The sequence below is a fragment of the Dryobates pubescens genome, chromosome 4, assembly GCF_014839835.1.
Source record: "Dryobates pubescens isolate bDryPub1 chromosome 4, bDryPub1.pri, whole genome shotgun sequence".
In the NCBI taxonomy this organism is placed as follows: Eukaryota; Metazoa; Chordata; class Aves; order Piciformes; family Picidae; genus Dryobates; species Dryobates pubescens.
In genome coordinates, this window is record NC_071615.1 from 49,066,444 (window position 1) to 49,079,902 (window position 13,459).

A 13,459-nucleotide genomic window follows, 5' to 3' on the forward strand; every position below is an offset into this window, starting at 1 on the left:
GGAAGGAAGGAAGGAAGGAAGGAAGGAAGGAAGGAAGGAAGGAAGGAAGGAAGGAAGGAAGGAAGGAAGGAAGGAAGGAAGGAAGGAAGGAAGGAAGGAAGGAAGGAAGGAAGGAAGGAAGGAAGGAAGGAAGGAAGGAAGGAAGGAAGGAAGGGAGAGAGAGAAAGAAAGACAGACAATCCCAGATGTCTTAGTTTAGAAAGAAACATCTAGGGGAAAATTCTTCCAAGTTACCAAAAGATGCCAATCTATATAGTCTTGTAGACAAATTCACCAGCAGCCCAGATTTTGCTTCAGCTTACTTCTATAGGCCCTGAAGGATACTCTGCTATTCAGAGGTCCACAAGGAGACGGACTGAGCAAAGCAACTACAATTTCCTTTCTAACAAAACATCACAGAAAGCCAGCCCCAGCCATTTCTGGAAAAGGCACTGAGTTCTCATTCCACCCGAGCTAGGGAAGGAAAAAGAACGCAGTGAGGGACCAAGAATCTCCACCAGGAGATAAATGAATTCCTAAAGCCATTTTAATAAATGTGGCTTTCGGTTCTGCTGTTTTGCAGCTCCCAGTAATAATTAAAATGTGTACCATTTAAACCAACCAAACAAAACCCACAGAATCAACCGACACCAAACAACCCAAACCCACCAGCCAAAACCGAGTAACAACCCAAACCAGCCAACAAACCAAAACCAACCAACAAACTAAACTCAACCAAAACCAACCAACACCAACCAACCAACACCAAACAAACTGAATCAAACAAACCACCCAAAACAAACAAAAAACCCAAACCAACCCCCAGCCAAACAACCAAAACCAAGCACCAAGATCACAGGAAAAACCAAAACTAACAACAGGGAAAAATCTCACTGACCTCTCTCAACAAAGGTCTTCCTCAAGATGCGAGGAACCTTGCTGGCATAGAAACACTATTTGATTCTTCCTGCCTCACTAGTGTTGACTCAAGGCCACTTGATTTCACAGTTCCAGCATCTGCAGTAGTTAGCAAGTTGTGCCATGCACTTTGCAGAGTGAAGAGGCGTGAGTGCAGCATGCCAAAGTCTAATCCATGACAGGCATTTCCATTTCTGAAACTCCACACAGCATGTCTTGGATGGTTTAGTGCTTCCTCAGGGAAACAGCCTCTGTGGGTGCAGCAAGGCAGCAGGTAGGCCTGTACCCACAGTCTAATCTCTGGGACCTACAGATGCATCCTGAAAATGTTTACTACCACCACAACGCTACTCATAACTGTCATACAAGTGTAGGCTCTTTGAAGGATAAAAGGCTAGCAGAAAGTCTGTGTTTAGACTGGACAGCAAAGACAAGATCACAGCTGGAAGGCAGTAGTAAACACATCAAATAGTCACATATAAGGTGTATGTAGAGATTAAAAATTAGCCACTGTGGCTAAAAAATTGCTTATAGCCTGACCCACAGGCCTATAGCTACCTGCCAACTGCAAGAGGAATCTGATCTGCATGGCCACTGATGAGTCACTCCTCCCCGAGGAAGTGTGCCCAGTCCTCCTTCATAGAATCAGAGTTGTTTTGGTTCAAAAAGACCTCCAAGTTCATTGAGTTCAACTGGCCACCTAAGACCACCTCCCAGAATGCTATGTCCACATGTTTCTTACACACATCCAGGGACAGTGACTCTACCACCTCTCTGGGCAACCTATTCCAATGCTTGACCACTCCTTCCAGAAAGAAATTCTTCCCAATATTCAACCTAAACCTCCCCAGGCACAACTCCGGGCCCTTTCCTCTTGTTCTGTCACCTGACACTAGAGAGAAGAGACCAAACCCCACCTCACTTACAACCTCCTTTCAGGTAGTTGTAGAGAGCAATGAGGTCTCCCCTGAGCCTCCTCTTCTCCAGGCTAAACAACCCCAGCTCCCTCAGCCTCTCCAGCCACCCTGACCCCAGCCTGTAGCACTGCATGGGGTTGTTGTGACCAGAGTGCAGCACCTCGTACTTGTACTTGTTGAATGTCATGCTGTTGGACTCTGCCCATCTGTCCAGCCTGGCAAGGTCCCCATGCAGAGCCCTTCTACCCTCTAACTGATCAAAACCTGCTCCCAACTTGGTGTCATCTGCAAATTTACTGATGACTGACTTAATCCCCTCATCCAGATCATCAATGAAGATATTAAACAGGATGAGGCCCAGCACTGATCCCTGGGGGACATCACTGGTGACTGGCCTCCAGCTGGCTGTGGCACCATTCACCACCACTCTGCCAGCATTTCAAATGCAATTCTCTCTTTTAATGGCTACTAGACTTTCAAGTTCTACTACAGCACATTTTATTTACATTATAAAATGTTAATATCACAATTTTCCTTAAAGAAGGACAAAGAGAAGTTAATTTTCCTTTAAATTAAAATCTGTACCATCATCAGACTTATTTCTTTGTCCTTTAAAAAATAATACCTATTACTTGTGCCATTACAAGGAACAGCTACTGTATTACTGCAACATAGATCTCAGGAAAGGGCAGCTATTCTTTCTGTACATAACAGAACCATATGAACTAAGCCCAATGTTTCCTTGCTCTGAAAGATACTTAAGGATGTCCTCCCTGTAGAGCCCAGCCCAGTACCACTGACAGGGCAACAATGCACTTCATAGCCAGTGAGAAACCTTCCATTCAACCTTAGGCTTGAAATCCTTGCCTGGGATCAATACTGAAACTACAAAAAGCAAGAGGACATTGAAAACACATCTCCATACATATTTTTGAACTACCAGTGTTGATCACTTTTCTGAGTATTGCCCAAAAGGTCACAAAAAACTAACACTAGCCAGTTCTGAGGGGAACCTTCTGGCTTTGGATGCCAAATGAAAGTGGTGAGATGGAAGACTTGGAGGACTCAGGGGTATTAATTCCCTGTGTGTTTCATCTTACACTGCTATATACGATTAAAGTAGAAGTCACCACTTCTGAGGCTGGTAGTGCAAACAGCACCCCAGAATTTTCACCTCTCCTTCTCCATCTTACCAAGAGGAATCCAGAGAGCAGACAAGCTGAGACAGCCAAAAGCTGGTCAGACATTTCACCTTTAGATTCAGACTGTTTTATACAAGGTGCCTGATTTTACTGTCACATGTCCAAGTAAGCACAAACTGCAGCAGAGAGAAGATGTAGAACTTCAAACCTTGTATCATAAAGCATTTATTAATCTATTTATAATCATCCCAGTGACATGAGAATGACTAGGGTCAAAATCATAGAATCACTTTGGTTGGAAAAGACCTCTAAGATCTGCAAGTCTGACCACTGACCTAACACCACCATGGCCATTACCGAGACCTGGAATAACGGACAACAGACTTTGTTGTTATCTTTTCCAGGGTGCCAGTCCCAGCTCATTATGTCCCACAGCTTAAAGCCTGGTGTCACAGTCCAACAGTGGGTAATTTGGCAGAAACTGAACTCCGTTTGCCTTCCAGCTTGTCCTCAGATATCAGAGAGGCTGATCTTAAATCCTGATTGATGCCCCATTAATGTGCCTAACGTTACGCTCTCGGAACAGAATTAAGGCTGAAACAGTGCCAGCTGCCGAAGTGGTTTGTTTGACAGGCTGCAGATAGAAATACTGCCGTGGTCAGGCGGGGGTGGCGCGAACAGGGGCCGGGCAGGCAGGAGGCAGACGGGCAGGCAGGCAGGGAGCGAGGTAGGGATGCAGGCAGGCAGGGACGTAGGGACGCAGGCAGGGAGGCTGGCAGCCAGGCAGGGCAACAGGGCAGGCAGCACGGCGGTTCTCGACGGTCCCAGTCTCTAGCCGCTATTTCTCGGCAATCGATTCCTCGCATCCGGCTCCCTCGCTAAAGCTTTCCGCTGGCAGCGGCTCCTCACGGCAGGCAGGGACCCCCCCACCAGCAGGTCCCCAAGCAACACAGTCCAAGCAGTTCTTGTAGACCGCCACCCTGCGACGCCTTTTGCAGCTTCACACGGCTGCTATAAACAGCCACCCGCCCTGATCCCACAGCGGAGCGCAGCCCTGTGCCACCTCCGGGGCTCCAAACGGTGTCTGTCTCAGGGGCTCTAAGCTGTCTCTCCGTTGCCTCTGCCGCCAGGGAGCCCCCCGGGCCCCAAAGCAACTCGATCAGCCACAGGGGTCAAAGTGCAAGCTCCCTGGATCCCAAACCATCTTCCAACAATGTTGAGCCACATATATAATGATGTTCGGTCCCTTACACCTGGCTGCCTCCAACTCATGACATATCCAGAAACGCTGTTTATGCCCCCAAGACTTTTCCTATGAGCGAGCTGGTGGTGCCATGTTCTGCTTGGAATGGAACAATCATCACACCCGCACACTGAAACAGCTCTCATGGGAATTTCATCCCAAATTAAGCAATCAAGGTCTATGAAAGGAGAAGTTAATGCATGTATCTAATGGGGGAAAATGACAGTGAACTAGTCTGAAGTACAGTCACTGATGTATTTTGATTTTCAGAAATTGGTTTTGTTACATTTATTTCTTCTGTTTTGTTTTTGGTTGCTTGTGGGTTTTTTCCCTACCTATATGGCATGTGCCCTCACTTAACTCCAATGTATAACATGTCCCAGCGAGTGATCCCAATGCAGTTCATAACTGTGGCACAGACTGCATGACTTGAGTAAGGAATACATCCTGCATACAATCTGAAAACTATGAAAAATATCCCAAGAACAAATCAAAAGGAACTCTGCTATTTGACAGTTAGTGGAAGCAAGCTTAGAAGAGTAATTTATCTTGATTTTAAGGATTTTAAGGAGCATGTACAAGAATACATTCACCAGGTCAGCAGTTTCACTACAAAGCGTTTTTCAAATGGCAGTTCTGGTTGCCTCTATCACAGTGTCACAGTACAGCAGAGGTTGGAAGGGACCTCCAGAGGTCATCAGGTCCAACCCCCCTGCCAGAGCAGCATCACCCAGGGTAGTCCATACAGGAATGCATCCAGGTGGGTTTGGAAAGTCTCCAGAGAAGGAGACTCCACAACCTCTCTGGGCAGCCTGCTCCAGGGCTCTCTCACCCTCACTGTAAAGAAGTTTCTCCTCATGTTGAGATGAAATCACAGAATCACAGAATCACCAAGGTTGGAAGAGACCTCAAAGATCATCAAGTCCAACCTGTCACCACAGACCTCATGACTAGACCATGGCACCAAGTGCCACGTCCAATCCCCTCTTGAACACCTCCAGGGATGGTGACTCCACCACCTCCCTGGGCAGCACATTCCAAAGGCGAATGAGTCTCTCAGTGAAGAACTTTCTCCTCACCTCCAGCCTAAACTTCCCCTGGCACAGCCTGAGACTGTGTCCTCTTGCTCTGGTGCTGGCATCTTCTATGTTCCAGCTTGTACCTGGTGTTCTTTGGCTTATTGCTGTGCACCACCAGGGCAGAGTAGAGGGGGAGAAGAACCTCCCTAGCCTTGCTGAACACACTTTTCTTGATGCACCCCAGGATCCCATTAGCTCTCTTGGCCACAAGGGCACATTGCTATCCCATCTATGAACTTGCTGCCCATCTATGTGGAGATGCTTTCCAGCAGGGCAGCTTCTAACCTGTCCTGGTGCCTGTTGTTATTCCTCCCCAGATGTCCTTATTGAACTTCATGAGGTTTGCCTGCACCCAGCTCTCCAGCCTGTCCATATAAGAAAGAGATGATGAAACAGAAACAGGTATGTCTAAGAAGGGCTTTAGAAAACATCTCCCTATGCCAAGTATATGCAGCAAATAGAAAATATTAACTGAAACACTGCTATGGCTATGCAGTCTCCACAGCTGCCTAACTTCGCTTCATCATTTGTGGAGAGGTGGTGGCAAACACTGCTAGTGGCAATAACACAAACTTCTAGTGATATCCAACTCTGACTCAATGCAAGATATGAAAATATTGTTGAATCACGATTTTCTGATGGAGCTACCGGGATAAAAGCCTTAAGAAATGACATTTGCTTTGTTTGCTGAAGCTAAGGTCAAGCATGCAGAGTCTCCAGGGCTTTTTGAAAGGTGGAATTGGTCTGAACTCTGATTAAGAGGCAAAACTGACAGATTTAGACTTTCGGTTTGTAAATGCATAGTAAAGCATGAAAGTCAATCTGTCACAATTACCTTTAATGTTTATTTCTACCCAAGGAGATCAGAAAGAAGGGAAGAAACAATCGAAGCACTGTGCACTCTGAAAACTTCTGTATGCTCAACCAGCAGGAAAGGGGAAAGAGCTGTAGTCCCCATTTTGCATGTCCCATCAAAAAGGGTTACATGTATGTTTGTGTATTTTTAGAAGGACAATGGCATTTGCTTGCTTGTTTGTGTTGTTTTTCCTCCCAGTATATCACAGATAATACTCAGCTTCGGGATTTATGAGGTATTTGCAGTTGTAACTCAACAGACAAATCCTTTGTTACAAACGTGAGAACGAAGGAGGATTTACAGAGCTGTCATTACACTGGGAGGCTCTTTGGGAGGCTCTTTGCCTAGGGACATAGTAGAGCAAATGCTATATAAAAAGTGTTGTTTTTTAAAGGAATCATTTGAGCATTATCACCACTTACAGTAAGGGCCCTCTTGTAACAACATGACCATAAATGGCATGTCACCCCTAAAGGACACCTGCAGTCTCTGCCAAGCTCTGCTGTGTTGGCTGTACCTATTTTAGGGTTAGCAAATTGTGATAAATGAGCCAAGCAAACCCTGAGCCCAAAGCAACGAGCCACACTAAACGTAGATGATGTACTCCAGCACCCAAAGCATATCAGCTGCTGCAAGTCTTAGCAGCAAAAGAAGAGCAGAGAGGAAAAGGTGTGCCTGCAGTCCCCCCCAGCCACACAGCCACACAGCCCCAGGCCGAGCATGGGCAGAACAAACAAGCCATGAGCCCACTCTGGCCACAGATCAGGCACCAGCACACGAACAACACCACATCACCTGGGTACCACCACTGAGGACAACTACCCTTGCACTGCTCCAGTTGGGAAAGAAAGGCACCTGGACACACAAGAGTCAGATGCCCCAACACATAGTGGGTGCAGCCAGGATTCTGGAAGTTCTTTTTCACCAGCAGCCTCCTGGGGACAGGTGTTCCTGCACACTAGAGACCTGTGGCTTCCTGCATGGCATTCCCCAGGGGACACATATCATAGTTGTTTGAGGATGCTGTGAACTCCAGGCAGCTTGTCCCAAGACTAGAGAAACACAAAAGCAAAGATGACTTCAAGCACCCTGCTGACTGCGGGGAGGTCAGACTCGATGACCTTGGAGGTGCAGAAAATGGCTGGCAAGCCATTTTAACATATGGTGATCACTCATTATTTGCTTGTATATGCAGCACCCTAATGGCTAGCACAATTTTTGTTCCTGTTAAGTCAGAAAGATTTCTGTATCTCCTCACAACAAAACATTCAGATGAGAATCAAAACCAAAGTCAGAACACTTTGTATGAAGTTATGCCGAGACCCTTTTGATCCTACTGGCTCATCATTAAACTTGCAGACTCTATCTGTTATTCAAGAAATACTGGAAATAAAACTGGAATTACTTTCCAAAAATTCTTCCCTAAGATCAGTGACTCCTTATCACAGTTTGTATTTTGTGAATAGTTAATTACTGGGGGGCAGTAGTATGCAGAGTTATGTACTGGGTTTTTAAGGCTGCCCTCCAACACATCAGAACAGTTGCTAGTGCTACATATGACAAGAGCCACGAGTTTATTATTAATTGCTTCGATGAAGACAAGGCACTACGATAAACTAGTCAACAGAAATCCAGCCCCAGTGCAAGAGACTTAAATACCACAAGCAAAGCCTCCCTGGTAGAATCTTTTAAAAATACATTAATTACAGTGTTTTGACTCTTGTCATGGATCCCTGAACCACACAGGGCTGCAGGAAGGCAGCACGACAGGAATGTGCAGGGAGAAATGAAGTGGTATGAGGCATGTGCAGCAAACCCACGGTGCAAGGGGGCTAAGTGGTCCTGATCTGACAGGAAGGAGGAATGGCTAGCATCACCCTCACTACCTTTCCATACTGGTGAAAGGAGATGCTCAAAGCCCACTGGTGGAGAAGAGGCAGAGAAATATGGGAGAGAGGAAGAGGTTCATAGTCCTCCAGCCTGACCACTATCCTACTTTCTCTTTTGTCTAATTCATTCAGAAAAGGTTTTCATATTTATTTTGCTTCCTGCTTATAAGGAAGGCATTTTCTTCTGCAAACACATCAGAAGTACAAAACAAGTGAATATTGCAGCTAAGCTACAATGAAGTACAAGAACTGCATTCTTCATTTTACAAACCAGAAGAGCTGGAACAGGCTGTGCCCAGAGAAGTTCTGGAGTCGTCCTCTATGGAAACAATCAAAATCTACCTGGATGTGTTCCTCTGTGACCTACTCGAGGTGACAGTGCTCTGGAAGGAGGGGTGGACTCTCAATTATTCATCCTTGCCTCCTCTTTGTAAGAGCACAAGCAATAAATCTTCTGCCTTTTTCAGATCATGAATAGCTCTCAACGACAGCCTGAAAGGAAATCATATAAGCTGTATTTGTACAAAGGGATGGTGGGTTTGGATGCCTAGGCACTTTGACAAACAAAATTCAGTGTTTTTAATGGGATCTTGTTCCCATAAGAATGGAATACCATAGAATCACAGAATGGTCTGGGCCAGAAGAGACCTCCAGAACTCATTCAGTCCTCAGTCAGCAGGAACATCCCCAACTAGATGAGGCTTTTAGGGTGCCTTGAATATCTCCAGGGAAGAAGCCTCAACAGCTGTCCTAGTTTAGAGTGGGAGAGATTGCTCTATTGCTCCAAAAGGGGCAGAAGAGTAACACTCACACAAAGGGATTGGATAGCAATGGAAAGTTTAAATGGAAAAGCAATTAACATACTACAAACTATCAGTGATTCAAATCACAGAGTGATTCAAGTAGCACAGTGATTCAAAGAAATCCCCGGTCTAAACACCTAAGTTCCTTTCACCAGACCAAAAGCCCAACACCCCTCTTCTCCCCACTTGGGGTTCGCCCAAAGCCCCAGGGCTCTGTCTTCTCCCCCATTGCTAGGCTGGTTTCAGGCTGGACATTCAGTACACTGGAGTCTCAACTCTGTGCCTTCTTTTTGGAGGCATCCAGCCTAAACAGTCACAACCACCTCCCTGGGCAACCTGTTCCAGTGTTCCATCTTTCAGATGTTTTAGGTTATGCACTCTAAAATGGGCTTATGCCAAACCATGACTCGCTTGTGAAAATTTAAGATCCCATATTAAGTATAAAAAATCAACAAAAACTAAATAAATTCCTTAACTATTTATCAGAGCAACAGCACAATTTGAAGAAAATGAAAGACCCATTTCTGTTGGTTTCTTTCCTAAACCAAACCAAAACACCACGGCAAAGGTTTTCAACTGACAAGTTGAAAATAAACAAGACAAACCAAAACAAACCCACCCAAACCAACCCAACCGGACAAAAATAAGCTTCTTTCTTAAATGGAGGGGGAGGGGAGTAACTTAGGCTTCTCACAAATCAAACAACTTCTCTCTGTACTTTCAAAGAAAAAACCAGAGCAAACCAAAACTGGCAGCAGAAGCTGGCCTGCTTTTTTGTCATGGTGGTCTGTATGCCATGGCAGCCCATTTTGAGCACAGCACCTCTAGGATTCTACATCAAACTTACTGTATTTCTACCACCAAATATAACTGCCAAGGGTCAAAATCCCCCAACATTTTACCCACCAAAACTATCCTGAGCAGCAGCTTGCCTACACCAGGCTAGAATCTTTTCCAACCAAAACAATTCTATGATTCCATGACTTGACATTTCCAAACTCTTTAATTCTACTTTGCCCTTAATTGATGCACAACTGCTTCAGCTGCACAGCTCATCCTGCATTCTCACGGCACCAAAGAACAGAAACCAGGGGGACGGTAGCCACTCTTCCATGTCACACCTTTATACTCACAATTCACCTACAAGGTCAAGCTGAGAGGGTTGGGGCTGTTCAGTCTGACGAGAAGGCTCTGAGGAGACCTAATTGTGGCCTTCCAGTATCTGAAGTTGGGGGGGGGAGGGGGGGGGGTGGGAAGAAAGCTGGGGAGGGACTTTTTAGGGTGTCAGGGAGTGATAGGACTGGGGGGAATGGAGCAAAATAAGAAGTGGGCAGATTCAGACTGGATGTTAGGAAGAAGTTCTCCCCCATGAGGGTGGTGAGACACTGGTCTCAGTTGCCCAGGGACATGATAGAAGTCTCATCCCTGGAGGTTTTTAAGGCCAGGATGGATGTGGCTCTGGGCTCTCTAGTGTGAGGTGTCCCTGCCATGGGCTGGGGTTGGAACTGGATGATCCTTGAGGTCCCTTCCAACCCTGACAATTCTGATTCTCATCAAGTTTTGTAATGGGGCTGAGAGAGTATTGGGGAAACATGAAGAAAAAAAATCAACTTAGCTGATATTTGTTCAGTTAACATTACAGAACAGCAGACAGCAGCTCTATACCAGCACAGCAGCAAAAAAAATCCAGTTGCTTTTAATAGAAAGCATTTAGTGCAACTAATATAATTTGCACTGACATTTTCCCAACTCCATTATGTAAGCCAAAAGCTAAACTCTTGCTTTTCTACAGTATATTGCCTATCCCCAATACAGTGCCATTTTAAAGATATTTTAGTAGCAAAAGAAGGGAAACTTTGCAGATTCTTTAGATCACAGGCTCACAGGATGATAGGGGCTGGAAGGGACCTCCAGAGATCATCCAGTCCAACCCCCCTGCCAGAGCAGGACCACAGAATCCAGTGCAGGTCACACAGGAACACATCCAGATGGGGCTGGAAAGTCTCCAGAGAAGGAGACTCCACAGCCTCTCTGGGCAGCCTCTTCCAGGGCTCTGGGACCCTCACAGTGAAGAAGTTCCTCCTCATGTTGAGGTGCAACCTCCTGTGCTGGAGTTTCTCTCCATTGCCCCTTGTCCTATCCCAGGGTGCAGCTGAGCAGAGCCTGTCCCCTCCCTCCTGACCCCCAGCCCTCAGATATTGATAGACATTTATTAAATCCCCTCTCAGTCTTCTCTTCTCCAGACTGAACAGCCCCAGGGCTCTCAGCCTCATAAATCTTAATCATCCTTGTAGTCCTCTGTTGGACTCTCTCCAGCAGATCCCTGTCCCTCCTGAACTGGGGAACCCAAAACTGGATGCAATATTCCAAGTGAGGTCTCAGCAGGGCAGAGCAGAGCAGAACCTCCCTGGATCTGCTGGACACACTCCTCTGAATGCAGCCCAGGATCCCATTGGCCTTCTTGGCCCCCAGGGCACATTGCTGTCCCATGCAGAACTTGTTGTCCACCAGCACTCCCAGGACCTTCTCCACAGGGCTGCTCTCCAGCAGATCCCCTCCCAGCCTGTACTGCTGCAGTTTATTCTTCCTTCCCAGGTGCAGGACTCTGCACTTATCCCTGCTGAGCCTCATGAGGTTCCTCTCTGCCCAGCTCTCAGTCTGTCCAAGTCTCTGAATGGCCTCACAGCCTTCAGGTGTCTCAGCCAAGCCTCCCAGTTTGGTATCATCCTATTTTTTCCCCACGCTGTGTTTATGTCACATGCAGACATCGGTTCAGACAGGCTTCAATAGGAAATGCTATTTGTTAAGTTAGCATGGGTCATATTCTGTGCCCAACAACTTCTTTGAGAAGTTTAACTCTCCACAGAATGCATTTTAGGTGAAGAAAAATCTCAGAAATTCCACACAGAAAAGGTGGGATTCCGAAGTGCAGGACAGTCAGCCCGTTGCACCACTCTTGGTCCCTAACACTTCTTTTTCTGCATTTCAGGGAAAAAAGTGAAAAAGCAAGGAGGTGAGTAAAGACATCACTGGTTTTGCAGCCCAGGCATCAGACAGAACTATCTTCATAGCAGCAATTATCCTTGAACAGAATTTTTAATTACATTCAGCATCCCAGAGATCAAGAACTGCCCAAAGAGAGAGCAAAACAGGTAATGACAGACCTGTGGTAAAACATCACTTTATGACTCCAAAATACTTGTTAACACTTTCCTGACCTTTCTGTCCATCTAGCCACTGCTTTTCAGCCCAGTGCTGCCACTCAGTAGAGCTGGTGCATTAATTCCAGCCCTTTCAAGGCAGCCAGCTCTGACAGGCTGACTTGTTTTCAATGTATTTTAATAGACAAATAAAGGTCTCTGAGTGCCAACAAGTCTGCATACTTGGGATTGAGCACTCAAAGACATGAGTGATTAACATCTAGTGATTTTGCAAGACAAGTTCATAGGGGCTATAAATACAGCACATAGCTACAGAACAGCACACAGCATCAGAAGACTTCATCAGCCAGACATCTGAGAACCAGGAGAGAGATGCAAAGCATAAAAGAAATCAAACCTTCAAAACCAACATACAAAGTATTTGATGAGGCAACATTGGAAGAATGAGTCTTACAGGAGCCTCTTTATCGTGTACAGATGCCAAACGTTTATTATTTCTCTTTAAAGATCTCCCTTGCATTATCCTGATAGGAACAGATACTGCGTGTCATGCCTGCCTTCCCACACTGTGCATCCCATAATGAACAGAATGAGCCTTCCAGGTACCTACCATCTCCTGACAGGGTACTGAAGATGGCCTGTTCTGATGCCTTCAGAGAGATTACGAGCAGGAATCCTAATGACCTTCCCAATCTGAGGCATGAGCATACGGCACACAAGCACAGAGTGCTGCAGCGCTCGCTAGGCTACCGTGGGTGCAAAGAGACATCCACCACTCAAACAGCTCTGCAGCCCATGATGCTGCTCAGGAATCTCCTTCTCATGTGCCTGAAAAAGCTTCCTCCACATGAATGAGTGCTCCTCCATCTCGCTGGAGCACCAAAGTGGCTGTAAGGCAGGGGCAGTGGCTGTGCTAGCTTACTGAGAGCACCCTGGGGTGCCTTATTTAGGTGGTACTAATGCCCAGCTCTTCCCTCCTGAAAGCAAGCAGAGCACAGGAACTTGCCTGTGAGCTCCCCAATGACAGGGTCGAGGACCATTTGGAAGAGCATTACAAGAGGGGAAAAGAAATCCACGACACCACTAACAAGCTCACTCAGGAACCTCACAGTGCTGATGTAGGGAGCAGTGACTGGCATGCCAAATATAAGATATACCATCTACCCTCTACCAGACAATGCTCTCTGCCTTCCACTGGTATTTTGTACTGAGTCTGAGAAGCTTGCCTATGCCCACTGGCTGGAGAAAACTCTGAAACCAGCAGTGGCCAACGTTCTGCCCTTTTTTCCCTTCAGAAAACACATGCTGAAAGAGATGAACAATGGGAAGAAACAACCTTCATCTGTGTTAGCACAAAGCCATTTTTTCCCTCATTACAGCACACAAAAAAATGAAGCAGGGGGGAGGGCTGTATTTCCATTTAGCTTTCTTTGGGTTCCTTTCTTCTTTATTTCAGATTGGTCTCAAGCTAG